Source organism: Alosa alosa, chromosome 3 (genome assembly GCF_017589495.1).
Source record: "Alosa alosa isolate M-15738 ecotype Scorff River chromosome 3, AALO_Geno_1.1, whole genome shotgun sequence".
Classification (NCBI taxonomy): domain Eukaryota; kingdom Metazoa; phylum Chordata; class Actinopteri; order Clupeiformes; family Clupeidae; genus Alosa; species Alosa alosa.
The window spans coordinates 8,805,677-8,829,003 of record NC_063191.1 but is presented as its reverse complement, the minus strand read 5'-3'; the positions used below and the strand labels follow the sequence as shown (position 1 = coordinate 8,829,003).

General features: G+C 41.9%; 1 pseudogene; it reads right to left on the bottom strand.

Annotated features, from left to right (window-relative positions):
* Positions 1-20,504, bottom strand: part of LOC125291590 — a 76,702-nt pseudogene extending 56,198 nt beyond the window's left edge.
* Between the last annotated feature and the right edge of the window lie 2,823 nt (positions 20,505-23,327).

The following is a 23,327-nucleotide window of genomic DNA, read 5'->3' as shown; positions in this document are numbered from 1 at the left end:
TTTACCTTAATGTGTTTTGCTGTTTTATCACAGGTTAGTTTAGTTTCTTTATGTTTCTTCATCTTCTCCTTCAGCTTGGCCAACTGTGTCCTCAGTTCCTCCTGAAACAAGAAGAATAAAACAGTTATGCTGCAACAACTCAAATAAACATTGAATTCAAATTCAGTACATTGTCATGATGGAAGACAAAGTACAATGACAGCTTACTATTTAGAGAAAGGTAAGAATCAATTGTTTAACTCAAGGGAGGTGGAAAATGAGTGTAATTCCCCAAATGGTTGAATATCCCTTTACATTTTGATAGTTTCAGTTTCAGCTTTGATATTTTGTCATGATATTATATTATTGATATTATAAGTGCATGTACATGTGCCTGCATGTGATTACTGTACTTAAAAACATCTCACTTCCACAGCATATGATTGACAGAAAACCTGTAAAGATGCTGCAGCATTAGATTATTTTGTACCTGAATTAAAACATGTATTATCATAGACTACAGTGCTTTTACACAGGATTAGTGTTTTCTAGCCTAAACTATCTAATCATCTCATGAATTGGGCCAGGTATCACCCAGACAGAATAGCTCATGTTGCCTCATAGTATGATTTAGCACAGAGTGCCATTTGGAAACAGACAATTTAGAGATCGCATAAAATGTGCAGAGAGTGATAATTCTTTTGTTTAGTAATTTTTCTTTCTTCTATAAGCCTTATTCATATAAGGTTTCATGAATGAAACCCCCAGTGACATGTAATCCAATATAAAAAGATTAAATAATATAATAAATAAAACCATGGAACAGATCTTACCTTATAATCACTTGATACCTCAACAACAGGACTAAAGTTGTGATTCTTATGTGCTCTTGAGTCTCTACACACCAGACACACAGGCTGTTTATCCTCCAGACAGAAGAGCTTGAGTTTCTCACTGTGCAGACTACAGAGCACCTCAGACCCTGCTGAAGCTCTCTGACTTCTCTCCTGTAAGTAGCTTTCACACAGGTTCTTTAACACCAAATTAAGTTGTGGATTTGATTTTGTGAATCTCATCCTGCAGATGGGACATTCTCTGGATCCTTTGGTATCCCAGAACTTCTCCAGACAGACTTTACACACACTGTGACTACATTTCATGATGACAGGATCCTTGAAGATGTCACAGCACACAGGACAGGATAAATCGTCCTCTGGGAAAGAACGCTTGGAGGCCATTTTATAAACTCACTGTAAAGTTTGTGATAGCACCTAACTATGACGTCCTGAAGGAAAGTAGAGTCCTGAGTCCTTTAGCAAAATTCTTCCTTCAGTCTTTCAGATGTCCAATCTGGGGGGTGGATTGGTCATCTCTGGAGCCTGATTGAGCCTAAGTGTTCACCTGTGCTCTACTGTCAGCTTCAGGAAAAGAGAGGAAACAACAAGCTTAACACTCATTTCCAGTGAAACGAGATCAGCTTAACTTTCATTTCCTGCTTCAGCAAGAGGCCAGACCACAGGCACAAATGAGTCAGAGGGAGGAGCCTTAATGGTACAGAATGACTCAGATTGGTTAGCATAGTCTCACAAATGGGTGTGTAATGCAAAGTCCACTCTACATCCCGAAACATTAACTCTGTGAATGAGTATTCTATGGGAATAGACACTGTTGTTTGTCATGTGATACAAGTAGGATTTTTGTTGAAACCTAAAAACTGACATATGTAGCTTAATTTTCAAATCCTTAAGCAGAGTGAAGGTTTGAGAACTATTAGAATAGACACACTCTTCACTATCCTTTACAAACAAAATAAATAAACATAAATAACATTATAGGCTATTGTTATTAGAGGATTATATCATGTCAATAGAGATTAACTGAGGTGGGTTACTGCATCCCAGACTAATAATATATAATCTCTTTACACAACAACTCTACCCTGAGCTGCATTCCAGGATAATAATATATCAGCTTTGTACACAGCAACTCTACCCTGAGCTGTATCCCAGACTAATAATATATTTAAGCAATACGCCCGAGAAATGAGCAACGAGAAATCTAACGATTTATTCATAAATTGACATTCTTCCGCCAAGAAATATATTTCCTCTATCTGAATGGTCGCCAAGCAACGTCGAGACGCAGCTACTTTAACTTTTGTATCAAGTTATGGTAGCGCAGCAGGCCTAATATAGAACGGAATGTGGTCAAGGTGTATGTTTGTGCTGGATTTTACAACGGCATTGAACGTGATTCAGCCAATCACAATCAAGGAACTATCAGTTTTAGAACATCTTTGTACACACTATAGTATGTGTACTAGTATAGTGACTATACTGTAGAAGGCACTATAGTATGTGTACTAGTATAGTGACTATACTGTAGAACATCTTTGTACACACTATAGTATGTGTACTAGTATAGTGACTATACTGTAGAACATCTTTGTACACACTATAGTATGTGTACTAGTATAGTGACTATACTGTAGAAGGCTGTAAAGAGCTAAAGCACACATGTGGGGGGTGTTTCATTGCACTTCTATTGTAAGCAACTAGAACAATATGGGGCAGCCGTGGCCTACTGGTTAGCACTTCGGACCTGTAAGCGGAGGGTTGCCAGTTCGAACCCCGACCAGTAGGCACGGCTGAAGTGCCCTTGAGCAAGGCACCTAACCCCTCACTGCTCCCCGAGCGCCGGGATTAGTGTGTGCTTCACCTAACTGAGGTGGGTTACTGCATCCCAGACTAATAATATATAATCTCTTTACACAACAACTCTACCCTGAGCTGCATTCCAGGATAATAATATATCAGCTTTGTACACAGCAACTCTACCCTGAGCTGTATCCCAGACTAATAATATATTTAAGCAATACGCCCCGAGAAATGAACAACGAGAAATCTAACGATTTATTCATAAATAGTCATTCTTCCGCCAAGAAATATATTTCCTCTATCTGAATGGTCGCCAAGCAACGTCGAGACGCAGCTACTTTAACTTTTGTATCAAGTTATGGTAGCGCAGCAGGCCTAATATAGAACGGAATGTGGTCAAGGTGTATGTTTGTGCTGGATTTTACAACGGCATTGAACGTGATTCAGCCAATCACAATCAAGGAACTATCAGTTTTAGAACATCTTTGTACACACTATAGTATGTGTACTAGTATAGTGACTATACTGTAGAAGGCACTATAGTATGTGTACTTGTATAGTGACTATACTGTAGAAAATCTTTGTACACACTATAGTATGTGTACTAGTATAGTGACTATACTGTAGAACATCTTTGTACACACTATAGTATGTGTACTAGTATAGTGACTATACTGTAGAAGGCTGTAAAGAGCTAAAGCACACATGTGGGGGGTGTTTCATTGCACTTCTATTGTAAGCAACTAGAACAATATGGGGCAGCCGTGGCCTACTGGTTAGCACTTCGGACCTGTAAGCGGAGGGTTGCCAGTTCGAACCCCGACCAGTAGGCACGGCTGAAGTGCCCTTGAGCAAGGCACCTAACCCCTCACTGCTCCCCGAGCGCCGCTGTTGTTGCAAGCAGCTCACTGCGCCGGGATTAGTGTGTGCTTCACCTCACTGTGTGTTCACTGTGTGCTGAGTGTGTTCCACTAATTCACGGATTGGGATAAATGCAGAGACCAAATTTCCCTCACGGGATCAAAAGAGTATATATACTTATACTTACTTAACTACAAAACAATTTCATGGCATCAGTACTACCAATTATACAATGCAATTCACTTCAATACACTTATATTATAAAAATAAAAAGTATTTACTCTGTTTATGCTTTTTAATGTTATTTTATTTGTTACTTACTTCATCTTTTTAAAAAATAATGTATGATATACACAACATAAAGACCACCCATTTCAGAACAGAATCAGAAACAGGAAACATCAGGTGAAAGGGGAGCATGTAGTTACACAATAGTCACCACTAGATGGCAATAATCACACAGGAGATATGGATTATTCACCCCTCATGGCATTTATAAAGCCAACTCATATAGAAATCTGCATTCATGTACAGTATTGTTTACACATCACATTAATACACATCAAAACTTAGTGTTTTAATTTAATTTCAATTAATCTAATCGGGTGGTTTAGTGCAGCACCCTCAGTGACATGTAAGCCAATACAAATAAACATTTACTTTCTTACTTATCAATTTCCCTCCTGGAGTCCACACCATGAGCATCTGCATACTGAGCCATTTGAAACATTTTACTGTCAATCCACACAGGATGAAGTGGGAACAGTGGATGTTGTTACATTCCCAGTGTAGATAGGTTACATCAAAAATATGGCCTGCTAGTGCTTAGGCCTAGTCTGGCTATCTATCACCACACCAAACTCAATCTTTTAAGATGGAACATTAGTCTGGGGAGTCTGCTCTGTATTTCTACTGCACAAGAGGGATGATCAATGGGTATAGTTCAAATGACTATGCACGCTTCAACCAATCAGACCAACGATCTGGATGAAGCGAGTTTGCGATTGGTTCCCACAGATTTGTAACGGCAGGAATGTGCAGGTTTCCAGCCTGAGCTGTAGCCTGGGTGTTCCCATGCTGCCTTGCGCGCGATTTGATTCACGCTGCTAAGGCAGCCTGGAGACCATGGAGCAAATTTTCACCTGAGATAGGGAACCAATCACAGAACAGGGGGGAAAGCAAGACGATGATGAGCTATGCACAGACGCATTTGATAGACATCCGTGGCACCCAATAAACGGATCTGGGCATTTTTTTCAAATACGAGAAAATTAACGTTTGGTTCCCAGACCACTTCTCATTGACACGCAGACACACACACACACACACACACACACACACACACACACACAGTGTAGCGGACGCTCCATATTTTTTATAATAAAATGTATTTACTTTAGGCTTATCCAACCGGGTTGCTTAAACGCTAATTAGGTTAACGCCACGCAGTCAGCTGACGATAAAAGGCTGTTTGGCCTAACCTGCGAGGGAGCTAATAATTACAGGGAGCGCTAATTACAGGAAGCTCTATCGGAGAGAGAAGTTACCGAGGGCATGTGAGACATGGCGGAGCATTTTAAAGAGAGATTCACACTGGATAGTTACATTGGATTCCTCTGGATCGTACCTTTGTGGATTAATCCCTTTGAGGAATTACTATGAAGCAGCTGATCCTGAGCAAAATAGGACCGGCTCAAACTACTTTGTGTTTTGCGACGACGGAATGGATCGGCAGCATGGCAAGATGTTTTCCTTTCTCTTGTCGCCGGTGTTGCTTAAGATCCCTGGTTCAAGTCGTGAGGCCTACTCTGCAGCTCCCCTGGCTAGTCTCCCGCTGGTAACTCAACACTCATCTCCGAAGTTCACGTTTCCTTCCACCAGTATACAACTAATTCAACATATTCCACAACTCACTTTCCTTCAGTGACTCAGACTCTTTCATACTTTCCTTTTTTGTTTAAATAGCATTTTTGTTTTTGATTGTATGGAGGGATATCGATTATTTAAGTTGTGTATGAATATTTTTGGTTTCATTTAAACTATCACAATATATGATTTGAAACGTATAAAACGTGTTTGTGTGGTTTGATTTGTGTGATAGTTTCGCTCTAACGGTGACTACATTTGAATTGGCAGCAAATACTGCCTGGCACCCCAGAGACAATTGAATCTCTAAATTTAAAAATAAAAGATTCAGATTAGTCACGTTACAGAATGGCACCCCAGATGGGACCTGAACATAGTTAACAGGCGGGACACTGTCTAACTAACCACACAGACGTTTTTTCCCAAAGAAGCAACGAACATTCCTTAACTTACACTGGTGTTTTGCTGAACTGCGCTACAGAAAGACTGGGATACGATTATAGGACTGAAAAGCCTTTTTGAACATTGAAAGAACTCTCTGCCCTATGTGGATAAAAAAAAAACACATGCAAGAGGGAAAAAAAAACGTGATTTTGTGAGACTTTATGATAAATGGACTGGGCTTTATTGATCTGTGATTTTGAAATGTGATATGTGTTATGGACTGTTAAATATTGGGGTTTGCTGTTAAGAGTTGCTATATGCTATGGTTCTTATGCCTGTTTCCCTGAACGCTTCCCTTAGCACTTCACGTCCACTTTAACTAAAGCTGTCTCGATCACCTCTATCTAGTGCACAACATTGTTGCATAGGCTAGATTACGAGTTGTCTCCTGAAACACAAGTGTTCCTTTGAATTTTAACTTCGCTTTCCTTACATTCAGAAATGGAGAGCTATTATGCCTAGGCCTACTCAATCTGCTACTTCGAAGTTCCACTACCACCTGGTGTCGGTGTGCATACTTCTGGGCAGAAATTAGGATTTACGCTTTTAACCCATTAGAGAGCTGGTCAGTTCTTCACTTAACAAGTTGGACGATCAGAAGAATCATCTTGATCTGCTGTCAAAACAGATGACGCGGAACAGATTCCACTTGGAAGCAAGATTTGTATCTTTTATTGAAAAAAATTGAGCAAAAGTTTGCAGCTTCATGCAACCTTAGCAGACAGCAATTGTATAGACAGTGGATTTAACTTTGTGTTAAAAAGCTTCAAACGATGTTTTAGGAATTCAAACTGCAAGAAACGTCGCGCAAATTGCTGACATTCGCAGCAAGGTGGAGCAGTTGCAACATCAACTTCAGCAACTTTCAAGTCTGCTTCATGGGCGGGCGTGTCTGTGCTGTAGATTTTGCCCACCTGGACAGCGATGTGACGCAAAGGTGAGCTGAGCATTGCTGTCGACAAGAGCACCCTGCTACTGCCAACCACTACTGCTGATCTCCATGAGAAACCTTCCATGGTCAACATTCTCTTGGATCAACGTTCCCTTGAACCGTGCCAGCAGTCTGGTGAAGCTTTCGTTGGCGCTTGCTGGGCCTGTGTCTTGTAGGATTCCGCGACATCTCCTGTGGATCTACGGGAGGTCTCATACTTTTCTCCGCTGTTCCTCCGCAAGAGCTATGTTGAATTTAAAGACTTTTCAATCTCCATCTCCTTGATTTGTGAACAACAGAAACATGATCAGCTGATACAAAACATTGTTGGAAAGTTAGCTGAAGGATGTAACATGTCAGAATCAAGCATGTTGTTCAGGGGACGAGCTGCTATTCGCCAAGACTTCGTCAGGACTTCAACGTATCTTTGTTCCAAAGTCTCTAGTTTCTTCTTTTCTGCAAGCCTACCATGTTTTGTCCAGATAACATACATCAAGGCATCTTTAAGACATTTAAGCGACTTAAGTAAAGTGGCTTACTGGCCACAAATGTGGAGTGACATCAACGATTTATTTGAAGCCTATAGAAGTGTCAATTTTGCAAGAAAAGGAAACATTTTGTTCCACTTTCACATGTGTCTAATGCTATACATAATAGACCTGTGTTAAATGCTTTTCAACCTCAACAGTTTGGAAAAGACAAGCGAAGTCAACGACAAAATTCCAAAAGAAACAAAGTAACTTACCTCCCAAGAGATGGAGTACGGACGACACCATTAGCCACCATCTGAATCCAGGCGACAGTCGAGATGTTACCCAAAGCGTCAGAAGCGTAAGAAATCCTTTCATGCTCCTGAACGTTTCATTACATCCAATTTTTCCAGTGGTCAGAAAGGACGTCAGAGATTTCACTAGACCACAGAATAACCAGTGTTTACCAACAGAGGCCGGATCGCCTGGAAACAGCAGTCTGTATTGAGTTTTCTATTGTCGGATTCCGGCGAAGATTTCAATTGACTAGCTGACGTTTAACCAACCATGGGTTGTTTTTCCATGGGGGGAAGAGTGTAGCGGACCGCTCCATATTTTTTATAATAAAAATGTATTTACTTTAGGCTTATCCAACCGGGTTGCTTAAACGCCAATTAGGTTAACGTCACGCAGTCAGCTGACGATAAAAGGCTGTTTGGCCTAACCTGCGAGGGAGCGCTAATTACAGGGAGCGCTAATTACAGGAAGCTCTATCGGAGAGAGTAGTTACCGAGGGCATGTGAGACATGGCGGGAGCATTTTAAAGAGAGATTTCACACTGGATAGTTACATTGGATTCCTCTGGATCGTACCCTTGTGGATTAATCCCTTTGAGGAATTACTATGAAGCAGCGGATCCTGAGCAAAATAGGACCGGCTCAAACTACTTTGTGTTAGCGACGACGGAATGGATGCGGCAGCATGGCAAGATGTTTTCCTTTCTCTTGTCGGCGGTGTTGCGAAGATCCCTGGTTCAAGTCGAGGGCCTACTCTGCAGCTCCCCTGGCTAGTCTCCCGCTGGTAACTCAACACTCATCTCCGAGTTCCGTTTCCCTTCCACCAGTATACAACTAATTCCAGCATATTCCACAACTCACTTTCCTTCAGTGACTCAGACTCTTTCATACTTTCCTTTTTTGTTTAAATAGCATTTTTGTTTTGATTGTATGGAGGGATATCGATTATTTAAGTTGTGTATGAATATTTTTGGTTTCATTTAAACTATCACAATATATGATTTGAAACGTATAAAACGTGTTAGTGGTTTTTTGATTTGTGTGATAGTTTAGCTCTAACGGTGACTACATTTGAATTGGCAGCAAATACTGCCTGGCACCCCAGAGACAATTGAATCTCTAAATTTAAAAATAAAAGATTCAGATTAGTCACGTTACAGAATGGCACCCCACAGATGGGACCTGAACATAGTTAACAGAGGGACACTGTCTAACTAACCACACAGGCGTTTTCCCAAAGAAACCATGAACATTCCTTAACTACACTGGTGTTTTGCTGAACTAAATACAGAAAAGACTGGGATCTGATTATAGGACTGAAAAAACCTTTTTTGAACATTGAAAGAACTCTCTGCCCTATGTGGATAAAAAAACACACATGCAAGAGGGAAAAAAAAAAGCGTGATTTTGTGAGACTTTATGATAATGGACTGGGCATTTTATTGATCTGTGATTTTTCTGAAATGTGATATGTGTTTATGGACTGTTAAATATTGGGTTTGCTGTTAAAGAGTTGCTATATGCTATGGTTCTTATGCCTGTTTCCCTGAGCGGCTTCGCGCCAGCACTTCCGCGTCACTTTAACTAAAAAACTGTCTCCGATCCACCTCTATCTAATTGCACAACATTATTTACATAGGCTGGGTTACGAGTTGTCTCCTGAAACACAAGTGTTCCTTTGAATTTGCTCGCTTTCCTTACGTTCCAGGGAAATGGAGGCGCTATTATCACCTGAGCCTACCTCAATCTCAACGGCGAAGTTCACTACCACCTGGTGTCGATTGTGCATACTTCTGGGCAGAAGTGGGATTCGCAGCTTAACCCATTAAGAGAGCTGGTCAGTTCTTCATAACAAGTTCGTGATCAAGAAGAACAACAGCAGTCTGCTGTCAAAACAGATGTGGAACAGATTCCACTTATGACAGATTTGGCATCTTTTATTGAGAAAAAATTATTGAATAAAAGTTTGCAGCAGCTTCATGCAACCTTAATAGTAGCAATTGTATAGACAGTGGATTTAACTTTGTATGTATTTAAAAAGCTTCCAAGCGATGTTTTTAGAATTCAAACTGCAAGAAACGGCGCGCAAATTGCTGACATTCGCAGCAAAGGTGGAGCAGTAGTTACATGCTTATCAACTTCAGCAACTTTCAAGTCTACTTGGCGGGCGATGTCTGTGCTGTAGATTTTGCCCACCTGGACAGCGATGTGGCCCTTGAGTGAGCTGAGCATTGCTGTCGACAAAGGCACCCGCTACTGCCAGCTACTGCTGATCTCCGCAGAAACCTTCATGGTCAGCATTCTCTTGGATCCGCGTTCCCTTGAACCCGTGCCAGCGGTCTGGTGGCTTCGTTCGCAGCTTGCTGGGCCACAATGCTTGAATTCCATGACATCTCCTGTGGATCCTACGAGGAGAGTCCTGTACTTTTCTCATGTTCCTCCCGTGCAAGAGCTATGTTGAATTTAAAGACTTTCCAATCTCCATCTCCTTGATTTGTGAACAACAGAAACATGATCAGCTGATACAAAACATTGTTGGAAAGTTAGCTGAGGATGTAACATCAGAATCGAGAAGTATGTTGTTCAGGACGAGCTGCTGTCCATAGAGACTTACGTCCAAGGACTTCAGTATCTTTGTTCCAAAGTCTCTAGTTTCTTCTTTTCTGCAAACCTACCATGTTTTGTCAGATAACGCCACATCAAAGGCATCTTTAAGACATTTAAGCGACCGTAAAAGTGGCTTACTGGCCTAAGCTAATGATGACATCCAGCGCGCATTGTTGGAAGCCTGCGAGAAGTGTGTCAATTTTGCAAGAAAAGAAACATTTTGTTCCTTTTCACATGTGTCTAATGCTATACATAATAGACCTGTGTTAAATGCTTTTTTCAACATAACAGTTTGGAAAAAGACAAGCGAAGTCAAACAAATTCAAAACAAAGTAACTTACCTCCCAAGAGATAGATGCGGACGAGACACCATTAGCCACCATCTGAATCGGTAGGACAGTCGAGATGTTACCCAAGCGTCAGAAGCGTAAAATCCTTTCTACCATGCTCCTGGAGCATTTACATTTACATCAGGTACCAGTGGTGAAAAGGGCGTCAGGAATTTCACTAGACCACAGAATAACCAGTGTTTACCAACAGAGGCGGGATAAGCCTGGAAACAGTCTGTATTGAGTTTTCTATTGTGGGATTCGATGAAGATTTCAATTGACTAGCTGGCGTTTAACCAACCATGGGTTGTTTTCCATGGGGAAGAGTGGCGGACATCCCATATTTTTTATAATAAAAATGTATTTACTGAAGCTTATCAAACCGGGTTGCTTAAGCGTAATTAGGTTAGCGTCCGCCAGTCAGCTGGCGATAAAGGCTGTTTGGCCTAACCTGCGAGGCGTATTACAGGGCGCGTAGTACAGGAAGCTCTGCTCGGAGAGAGTAGTTACGAGGGCATGTGAGACATATGGCGGGAGCATTTTAAGAGATTTCACTGGATAGTTACATTGGATTCCTCTGGATGCGTACCCTTGTGGATTAATCCCCTTTGAGGAATTACTATGGAAGCAGCGGATCTGAAACAAAATAGGACCGGCTCAAACTACTTTTGTGTTGCGCCGCGCCGGAATGGTCGGCAGCATGGCAAGATGTTTCCTTTCTCTTGTATACCGGCGGGGTATTTGCGAAGATCCCTGGTTCAAGTCGTAGGCCTACTCTGCAACTCCTGGCTAGTCTCCAGCTGGTAACTCAGCACTCATCTCGAGTTCCGTTTCCTTCCACCAGTATACAACTAATTCAACATATTCCACAACTCACTTTCCTTCCAGTGACTCAGACTCTTTCATACTTTTCCTTTTTGTTTAAATAGCATTTTGTTTTTGATTGTATGGAGGGATATCGATTATTTAAGTTGTGTATGAATATTTTTGGTTTCATTTAAACTATCACAATATATGATTTGAAGCAGTATAAACGTGTTGTGTGGTTTTGATTTGTGTGATAGTTTAGCTCTAGCGGTGGCCTACATTTGAATTGGCAGCAAATACACTGGCACCCCAGAAGACAATTGAATCTCTAAATTTAAAATAAAAGATTCCAGATTAGTCACGTTACAACACACACACATACAGTTTTTATGTGTTTTTCTACACTTGTCTCAATAGGGAGGGGGGGGGGGGATAAGCGTGTAGTGGCTAAGGGAGATGGGCTAGCATGTAGTAGCGGGAAGGTTATTGGGTTCACTTCCGGCCTCCGCTGTTCTGCCCTTGAGCAAGGCACCTAACCCCAAGTTGCTCCAGGGAGAATGTCCTATTAAATTGACATAATGTAAGTTGCTTTAAATGTAAATGTAATGTTCAGTTTCTACTTCCTCAACATTCATTGCTGCCTCTTTCAGTCAATGTTCGTCAAAATTAACAACATTTTACAGACATAAAAGATACTCTAAGACCTCAGCTAACCTATACAACTGATGCTGATAAGTAACATATGTGTTTGACAAAATGAACATTAAGCTTCTTGACATTCATGTTTACATTTCATATTCATCATGTAGTTTCAGAGGGGAAATATAAGCTTCAATAGGTAGTTTGAATTGAATACATACCAAAAGTGCTGTAAAGGCACTAAATCAAAATGGCCATGGTATGGCATCAGAGATAAAGAAACATGTTATTTTCAAATACTGGCCTCACTTAACAATGGGTATAGCCAGGATATTTACATTTCAAAACTTTTCATTTGCAGCCTGCAAATACTGTATATGTTTTGAGTTTGTGCTTTTGGAGAAGCAACACTGCCCTCCACCTATTTACCAATCGCACAGCTAGTAGTGCAACCTTTGGACTGCCAGAGTAATGCTCTTAAATGTTTTTGATTTTTTGGAATGTGCCCGTTTTAAGCATATGTAATTAGTTCTTAGATATGGCACCTTTCATAGAATTATTAAGATTGTAAAAGAGAATTTGGATAATATAAAAGTGTCATGTACACATAATCAGGTTTATAGGCCAAATATACTTGCATATACATGGAATTTGGTCTCTGCATTTTCCATCTGTGAATTAGTAAACACACAATGAACACACAGTGAGGTGAAACACACAATAACCTGGAGCAGTGAGCTGCCTTGCTGCAGGCTTTCGAGGGGGGCAGTGAGGGGTTTAGGTGCCTTGCTCAAGAACACTTCAGCCGTGGATGTGTGGGCATGGGAGAGCGGTGCTCAACCACTTCCCCCCCACATGTTTCCTACTGGTCAGGGGATTGAACCGGCAACCCTTTGGTTTCGGCTCGAAGCCCTGACCAGTGAGCTAGCAACTGCCCATGCCCAGCGGCAACATATGGCATGGGGTAGCGACAATCACTTATTAGGTATTTGTATATTCTGGAAGCAGCAACTCACTGTACAGTATTGAACAGTCTCCTGCATCTTCTCTCAGACTCTGAACTTCAGGTTGCCCAGGTGCTTTGCCACATTGATCAGAGCTCCTGAACACTTTTTCTTTGGAAAAAAGCAAAAGTACTGCTATGGTGATAGTAGTCAGTCATTTCCGCCAAACCCAAAATCAGCTTTTTCAGAACTCCATGTACATCTGGTAGTCATTGTATTTTGCTTTGCTTTGTTTCTTGTTGGCTGTAAAATACTGTATTGCAACAGCAAATTATTTGGGAAAAATCACTATTTTTTGGTTTCAATATTGCTTGCATTTTTACTGTGTATTTCTTCTCTCTCTGTAGATACGTAGCTTTTCTCTCTTTAATGGAAATACATAAAGCCTATGAAAAGACAGAAAGAGCGTTTTTTGAGCAACAATTGTATGTACATGATGTATCCAAAATGTCATATTATGCATGACAAAAGTGTACATAATGAGACTAATATTTGATTTAAAGATATGTGTTTAAGACATTTTGAATGTTGTGTATCATTTGCTGGAATCTGAGGCATTTTGCATTTATTGTGAGCAATTGTTGGTTTTTTGTGTGTGGAGTTTTTGAAAAAATAATTTACAGAGTTTGAAAGCGTGTGTAAACAGTTATAAAACTATAATGCTTATAAGATAATGTGTTGTTGTTGTGTAAATGTGTGTGTGTGTGTGTGTGTGTGTGTGTGTGTGTGTGTGGTGGTTTTTAGTTTTGTGTGTGGTAATTTCAGTGTGTGAATTGTGTGTATGTATGTGGTGTATTGTGTTTGTGGTGTGCTAGTGTGTGCTTGTGTGTGTGTGTGTGTGTGTGTGTGTGTGTGTGTGTGTGTGTGTGTGTGTTTGAGTGTGTATGTGTGTATGTGTGTGTGTGTGTTGTGTTTGTGTGAGAGAGTATGCCTGTGTGTGTGTGTGTGTGTGTGATGGAAGTGCATACTCAACCTCCCCTCTACCTCTGTGTTTCTATATCACACTATTCTAAGGCATTGATAGAGTACATACTCAGTGGTTAAAGTGGGATTTGGCAGATTAGGGGCAACCTAATAAAAATAATAATTGTTGGTATGAAATAATATATTTATTATTAATTCATCTGAGGGTGAAGCGGAACTGTGCTTCTCCCGCTCCCCCACTTTAACCCCTGTAAGTGCATACTCAACCCACTGTTCTTTATAGATCAGTGACTCAACGGTAACTGACTGAGCTCCTCCACTTCCTTCCCTTCAGAGGCGTGCCCATGTTCTTCATGCACCTGCGCCTCCGATGACCTCACAGCCAGCCTATTCTGGCCACCATGTGTAGCAAGGAAGAGAACAGTGACTACGGGTCTCAAACCGGGGGTCAGAATATAAGCCTGCAGACTAGTGTTAATTTTGTCACCTATTTTTAATTTAGTCTTAGTCTTAGTCTTGTGGCCGAAATGTCCTTTTTAGTCTTTGTCATATTTAGTCATTCAAATATAATTTTTGTTAGTCAAGTTTTAGTCAACTAAAAGTCTCGTAAATTTTAGTCTAGTTTTAGTCAAAAGAAAACTAAAGCTATCTTAGTCAGTTTAAGTCAAAACATTTCAGTCTTTTTTTATAACAAATTATTTCCAGTCAGTCAGTATGTTTACATGCACAGGTAAGTCGAAGCTACAGTTATAGCTCGGCTGGGATTTGACCATAGACAGTAAAAAGATTTGACTGGACCACTGTCATGATCTTAGTAGACCAGGTGTTTCACAAAGAAGTGTGGTCCGGGGACCACTGGTGGTCCATAAGTTATCCCAAGTGGTCCACGAGCAGACCTGGTAAAATATAATATAGATGAGTTGTTTGCAATATTGAACCAACTTGTATGTAAATTCAAACAGTTCTACAACACTGTCTATGTCAGATATGCCAGTTTAAATCATATGAATCCTCTGACACAATTAAGCAAAGTGCAAAGACAATAAGCAAGGTGGTTCAGTGAGTATTGTGTAGGCTAATATACTGCTAGGTCTATTTTTAATTGTTTTTAGCTAGGTAGTCCGTGCGTTTCTTTTTATTGATTAGTTAAGTGGTCCTTCATCTGGAAAAGTTTGAGAAACACTGTCTTAGACCTGGCATGAATGTTTACTCCATCACGCTAGATGGCAATATCAGCCCAAAAACGCACACAAACTCTCTATCTTAGCTAACTTGCTAGCGAACTTTCCATATTAGCTTATTTGCTAGCAAACTTTGCATCATCAGTGTAACTAGTTAAATAGTTGACATTACTTGCTGAAAATTTTCGTATGGACATTCTGGGGATGTTAATCTGTATATGTCTGAGAGAAGCTTCAACTTCTGGGTATGTAGCATTGTGGCCTAATGCCTAGGTAGTTAGCTTGCTAACTCTGGCAGAAATCTCCAGTGTTCTTGTTCCATGTGGTTTAGGTACAGGGTTGCAGCAGAGAATGTCCAGTTGCAGCAACAGCACGACTAGCCTACAGGAAAGCTGCTGCGCATGAACCTGAACTTTCGTTCAGAATATTTTGAAAAGCGTAACAGCTATTCTGGCTTCTCATTTTTTTAGACGAAAATGAAGAGAGATTTTATCTTAGTTTTTATTTCATGCAAACATTTTAGTCTCTGTCTTTTTTCAGCAACAATAATGCATCTTAAAGATAGTCTTAGTCAGTGTTTCAGGACATTAGTGCAGTCTTGTCATCGTCTCGTCTTAGTCATGGAAAAAAAGGTTGTTGACGAACATTTTTTCTCTAGTCTCGTCTGACGAAATTAACACTACTGCAGACTGACCCAAACGCCAAAGAGCCAGGCTCCTTAGTATGGCAGTCAGACTCAGAGTTCATACTCAACCGTTTTTACTGCGCTCCGTCACAGGCAGTTTGTATGATGCGACACGCATGCACGTATACACACACACACACACAGAGTCGGTCCCATTTCCATGATTGCAAGATGTGTTTGTTAAATACAGTAGGCTACTCACTGTACTGAACAGTCTCCTGCATCTTCTCCCAGACTCTGAACTTCAGGTTGCCCAGGTGCTTTGCCACATTGATCAGAGCTCCTGAAACCCTCTCTGGATCCTGCAGTGTGCACTGGGCTCTGGAATAACATTCAGGAGTCTGTGCTGCTGTGTGTTTGGGTTCAGATCCACAGAGAAGAGAGAGAGACAGGAGGCAGATCACTCACCTTTCCACTGTGCTCTTGTAGTTCTGGAAAATAAGAAAAGAGAAAGTAGGTTAAATAGTATTGGTATAATAAGGTCTAAGGTCTTTTGCTACATCTTGGTGAGTATTGAATGTTTTAAATATCCTATAGCACTGTTTTTATATTTGTTACAGACTGACCAATTGACACAATACCTAAAAAGATTCTAATCAAGCACCTTCCCAGTCTAGAGATCTTTTTGCTACATCTTGGTCAATATTGAATGTTTAAATATCCTATAGCACTGTTTTTATTTTTGTTACAGACTGACACATTGACACAATATTGAAAAGATTCTAATCAAGCGCCCCCAACCCCCAACATACACACACACACACAATGTAGTATGTCTTCCCATAGCACTGCACCAATGTTGATCAGATCTATTCGTTCCTTTGATGATCACTTGATTGATTATGGCTACATGTAGCAGGATGCCAATGGCATGAACTAATGATGTGGTATCAAACACACTCTACCTGTAGTGAAGAAGGGTCAGTGTGCATATGATGAGGAGGTTTGGATGTGTTTCAAGGCTCTCACTTGTCCAACTCCCAACCAAGCAAAGAACTCCTCATCAACACCCCCCAGAACACACAGAACAGCCATAACATCACCCACAACCCCACCTGCATTCATAACTAATCTGCATCACCCACAACCCCACCTGCAGTCATAATCAATCTGCATCACCCACAACCCCACCTGCATTCATAACGAATCTGCATCACCCACAACCCCACCTACAGTCATAATCAATCTACATCACCCACAACCCCACCTGCATTCATAACGAATCTGCATCACCCACAACCCCACCTGCATTCATAATCAATCTGCATCACCCACAACCCCACCTGCATTCATAACTAATCTGCTGAAATGGTAAAGTGTTGAGAGTTTCAAACTACGTTTACACGAAGCAGGGTATTTTCCAAAACAAATATTGGCCATCTATTTGCAAACACTGCAAATAATACTGCATGTACACAAGACCATTTTTTAAATGTGTTTACACCTAACCCGTGTACATACATGCTGTCATGAGCACGCCAAACCACAGTGGCAGTCTAACGATAGCCTCAAGCTCACATTAACCAATCAGAACCCTGAAAAGTCGCAGACGGGAGAACATGTAAATGTAAACATTGGTCGACGTTTATGTACTTCTGTCGATACTGTGACGTTGGCTGCCCAAAAACTCCATTTACCACAGTTTAGAACCAAACGATAAACAGAGTTTTAAAAAAAAACACTTTGGCGGAGTTTTTGGATAACCGTATCTCGGGCTTAATTCTCCGTTTATGCCTAAAATGAAAGGCTCACATGTAGGGAAATGTCTTCGCTTTAAAAAATACACATGCTTGTGTAAATGGGGTCTCAAATACCCAACACTCACCCTGTTTTGATCAACACACCCCTGACATCGATAAACGAGCCAAAATAGTCCCCAAACTCAAAAAGCCCTTTCTGTTGCCCCCCACCTGCTACTTAGTTGGGTCATCTATAGCAGTTCCGCGGACCGTGGAAGCGGAAAGTTCGCTTTCACTAGATTTGTTATCTATAAAGGTTAAAGAAAAAAAATAGCGGTGCCCCTCACAAAATGTGGGGACATTTTGTGAGAGCCCTATATCCAAAATGGCTGCCGTAGCTGCTGGAAATTAACTTTTAATGGTTTTGTCCACAGTGCTGCATAACACATGGTTTCTGAGAGACTATTTGGGTCAAGAAATTCATAAATGATGTAGATTTATTGATTTGACCTATTTCTGACATTCAAATTCAAGATGGCCACCAATTTTTGGCTCTTTAAATGTCGATGTTTCAAAATCGTCATAGAGTTGTAATATTAGGCTCAAATGGAAGCTCTGCTCCAACTGAGTTCAGTTATGGGCAGCAAAATTAGATTAGGTGAGGGGCACCCCGGCTAATTTTTTTCTTTAACCTTTATAGATAACAAATCTAGTGAGAAACGAACCTTCGCTCTCCACGGTCACGGAACTGCTATAGATGACCCAACTAACTGCTGTAACAGATCATATCCAACACATTCTCCTCTACTGCTCCCCCTGCTGCTACAATATGGTAACTGCCTCCAACTGCTTCAAACTCATACGTGTCACCCACATTGCATCCAAGATAACTGGCCTCCTCACCCCCAACCTTTTATTGTCTTTTTTCTTCCAAATACAGTTTGTCTGTGTCTTGTCTATTTGTTTTCCTGTCTGTAATGTGTATGTGTAACACCTAGGACCATGCTGGAAATGCAAAGTATGTTACTTTAGCATGTCATCCTTTGGATTACTGTTTTATTGTCTTTGATCCAGAAATAAATCAAATCAAATCAAATCAAACCTATCAGACCTCAACAGTAAAGCCACCAAACACAGAGCAGAGACCATATCTGCATATCAACACTCCATATCAACACTCCATATCAACACACCATATCAACAGTACACTCGATCAGAGATCATTGACACAAACCCACACTTAAATGATGCTCCCAGCAGTGCCATACTGTGTGTGTGTGTGTGTGTGTGTTGCTCTTATCCCATCTTATTGTGTTCCTGCTCTCCTCTCTAGAATCATCTCACACCATATCAACAGCACACTCAATCAGAGACCACTGACACAAACCCGGCAGAATGAGACCAAAGATGACATCACACATCAGGATAATGGAATGGGGTGGATGGCATGGGCAGGTCACCTCAACTACACAGCCAGATGTGCTATTGTTCAATTATCACAGGACTTAGAGATCTAACACCCTTATAGCCAGATGTGCTATTGTTAAATTATCACTGAACTTAGAGATCTAACACCCTTACAGCCAGATGTGCAATTGTTCAATTATCACTGGACTTAGAGTTAGAGATCCAACACCCTTACAGCCAGATGTGCTATTGTTAAATTATCACTGGACTTAGAGTTAGAGATCTAACACCTTACAGCCAGTGGATGGTTCCTACCTGCAGGAATGTGATGTCATCAGCTCCCATCTTCTCTTCTAGGTCTCTGATTGTGTCTGAAAGAGATGAGATCTCTCTGTTCATCTTCTCAATCTTCTCCTTCATCATCTGACTCTTCTGCTCCTCTTCCTCCCTCAGTGCAGCTATCCTGGCTGCCTCTTCATCTCGTAGAAACTGGTGAAGCTTCTCAAACTCCTCCTTGATCTGTTTCTCTGTGTTCTGGGCTTGAGTCTGAATCAAATTACATCAGCTACATGAGTGAAGTTTCACACAATGATAAAATACAGAAAATATTATTGATTAATATGACTTAAATATGACTGGGGGAGATGGCAGAGAGGTAGGAAACAAAGCACCTGATGATTCACCAGCAATATGTCACCTGACAATATGGTCTCCAGGTCATGGCATTATGAAACGACTGACAGAAGAATCCTTGGATGTTTACAAACAGTGAACTCGTATGACACTAGAACACTGACCTTAATATACTCAGCTGTTTCATCACAGGTCACTTTAGCTTCCTCAAACTCCTCCAGCTTCTCCTGTAGAGGCTGCAGCTTGGCCTTGAGCTCCTCCTGAAATGAACACATCACTTTAGTGTGACATGCAAACATTCTCATACATACCCCAACTAGATGCCATTAAACCATGAATCATTAACCACAGACCTGAGCAGACAGTCTTTAGTAAGGGGAAAATGCATAGAGTAACTGTGCATTTGTCTGTGCGTGTGTGTGTTTGTGTGTGTGCGTGTGGGTGTCTACTGTATGTGTGTGTGGGTGTCTATGTGTCTGTTTGCAAATGTGTGTGTGCTACTATAAGTAGATTTATTTAATCATGTGACTAGATGAGACTCAAAATTATGTAATTATCCAGCAAGTGGTGCAAACTGCATAATGTTAAATCTACAGAGTGCCTCGAAATGGCTGGACAGTAAAAATGTCTCCTGAGAGGAGGACATGCAAGAAGGTGCTGCCAGTCTGTGACTGAAGAGTCTTACCTTGATCTCAGAGGCAGCTTCTCCAGCAGGACTGAAGTTGTGATGTTTGTGTAGTTTTGAGTCTCGACACACCAGACACACAAGCTGCTGATCATCCTGACAGAAGAGCTCCAGTTTCCTCTTGTGGTCTTTGCAGAGTACAAGTGTCTGATCTCTCTCTTGTAAGAAAGTGTCAGACAGAGTCTCACACAGGTTCCTTAAGGCCAAATTTGGGGAGGATCCCTTGATGACTTCCTTCTGCAGACTGGACACTCTCTGGATCCTTTGGTTTCCCAGAACGTCTGCAGACAGACTTTACAGAAGCTGTGACTACAGGTCAGGATGACGGGATCCTTGTAGATCTCAGTGCACACAGGACAGCAGAGGTCCTCCTCCAGCCTGGAGGCCATTTTCCAAGACTACAGATACAAGGCTGTATAAGCTCCCCTCTCCTTATGACCGGTTGACAGACCTTACTTTCACGTTCACAGGCTACATTGTGGTTTTTCCACTGTTGTCATAGTCATGGTCAAGTGTGGGTAAACAGTAAAAATGACGCAATAGAACCGAAAATAACTAGGGGAAAATATTGTCTGGATATCAGGGAGGAGGGATGGGTATTGTTGTTCAGACTTAGTGTACCTGTTGGGTCATTCCACGTCAATTCAACCAGAGAACCAGAACCACCTGACTTAGGGTCTCAAAAATTACCAGTTGTAACCTATGTTACCCAGGAGACACACACACTTTTATGTAAGATCAGTACTTTCCAAAATACAGCCAGTTTTACAGGGGGAGGGGGGTGTCCATTTTGTTCAGCTTTTTTTTGTCAAAGTTCACAAGCCCATAGCGCAAGAACTAAACCATATAGGAGACTCAAATTGTGCATGCTGGTACATAAATAGGTATAGTATGTAGCAAAATCGTCACGTTTGGTCTGGATCATCCTGCATAGTCATAGCTGTCCCTCAAAGTTGATCAGAATGTTATTGGAGTTTTTTGGCTGAGCTCTGTTTAGGCCTTCAAAAGACGTATTTGTACTCAACATAGGTTCTTGATTTGTTTTCCTTACTGAGATAAGTAGAAACACTCTCACAAAAAAGCAATAAACAGAAAATAAATGCCTTCAGGGTATGAACATCAGACCTCACAAGTCTGAAAAATCATTTTGGTTCTCATTTTCAGAGCACCCAAACACCTTGTGGGAATATACAAAGATTTGTTTTATATTTTTTTCTTTATTCTCCATGATCCCTTCTTTTAAAAAACACACCATTTGACTTGTCTTTATTTTGACACAAAAAATAAAGTCCTGGCGACGTCTCCTAAAGGTCCCCTGGCTTAATGTCACCCTCCTCGACATTGTGTAGGGTTCCCCTTACGCCCCGGGACCTCTGTTCGAGGAGGTCAAAAAGCGTCCATGAGACTTTGAGAGGGCGCCCTGTAATGGTCACCATAGCGTTTAGCGGCATAACGTTTATAATTCGCGATGGTTAAAAAAAAAAAAAAAATTGAATTGCCGATTTGGCACGGTATTACATCCTATAAGTCTCAGCGTTGCTAGAGAGAGGTAGGCGGAACATGAACACGATTAATGACTTGATCTACAACTACACAATCAACTTCACTCACCTCATATTTTCACGCGATGTATGAAATCACGCCCTCAGAATGCATTACACTAATGATGAGTAGACATGGACATTTATACCGGGCTAGGATGTGCTGCTTTCACATATACGGTGTCAAAACGGTTATTAAAAGGCTCTGGTGAGGCAGAGAGCTTCTGCTCCTCGTCAGAAATCTCATGGGATATGTGCACTCTTTGCTGTTTCCACAAGGAGCTGCTGTAACATCGGGGGCAAGCTATGCGTGACACTTTTAAAAGCGAGCATGCATCAAATAAATTACAATGACATTTAAACAAGTTGTAGCGTTCTCACCCTCAGACAAGATTCACCTTTGGCCAGGACGGCCATTTATTGGAACAGGAAGACTCGGACACAATCAGACATACGGATAACTACATAGGGCAACACAGGGGTAGTCTCAGCCGCACATGTAACACACAATAAGGGTTTACCACACACATCAACACGAGGATAAACACATGAGGTACAACTAACACGCTAACAAATACACACGATGGTAAACGTAACTACAACCATTATAACCGACATTACACATTCTAGCATTCACTCGCAGTGCATTCTGGGAGACACTCATTCAACGCTAAACATGTACATCCACCGGACGCTTACATAACCCCCCCGAGCCATTGTCGTCCCCGCAATGACAGCTCAGCTCACCGCTTCGCGGTTCGGTCGGTGTTAGTCCCAGTGCTTAGTCCAAGTGACCGGAAAGGCTCCGGCTGCACAATAACCCCTCCCGACTGGATGGGCTTTCGGCTGCCTCTGTCACGTCAGTTCTCCCCGAACAAGCACCAGAACCGGCCAGGCGTGGTCGGTGTCGCTTGGGCCCCAGGCCCTCGGTTTCCCGCCCGTGCAGCTCGCGCTACCTCAAACAGCAGCAAACAGTCCCACTGCAAGCCGAACCCCGATGCGCTGGAACCCTGGACGTTCAGTAGCCCCTTCTGGCTACTGTGACAGCTCGTGGCCGTTGCCACCTGTCCACAGTGTGCCGATCTCCAGGCGGTCAGCAATCCACATCGAGGTCCCTCCTCGCGCTGCCCTCTTGTAGAACTTTTGTCGGCTGTCTCTCAAGCACAACGATGCTCCACTGTGGCGGGAAATGGAGACCCCGACCCTCCCAGCAGGCTCGGGACACACAGGAACTCACACACAAAACGTGAAAAACATTGCGCAGACTTGTGTAGAACGTGCACACTTCAAACTTCAAACAGTCCACAAAACGATAGCTCCCAAGGCTCTACAGGTCGACGTTACCCTCTTGGTCACTAGCTGGAGCACTGCAAGCTCCCGAACTAGCAGCTATGACTCCATCACACTCTTCGACCGGCAGCTGACGCTCTGGAAGTTCTTCAGTAGCTGGCGGTGTAAACCCGGCGCTGTGGTCGTGTTCCAAGGTCGTCAGAGAGTTCAAGGCTCTCTATGTATGTGATCCTCGGATGACGGCAGCATCGACATCGTGCGGGAACTTCTTGCCAGCCGCGGACACTTCCGCGACATCAGCCGGGGCAGCACCGCCTGCACAGGTCCCGCGCCGGGCCGGAAGGTCCTCCATCTTCCGCAGTGGCGAGCTCAGCGAGCTGGCTAGTCCTTAAAAGGACCATTGGAACATCTG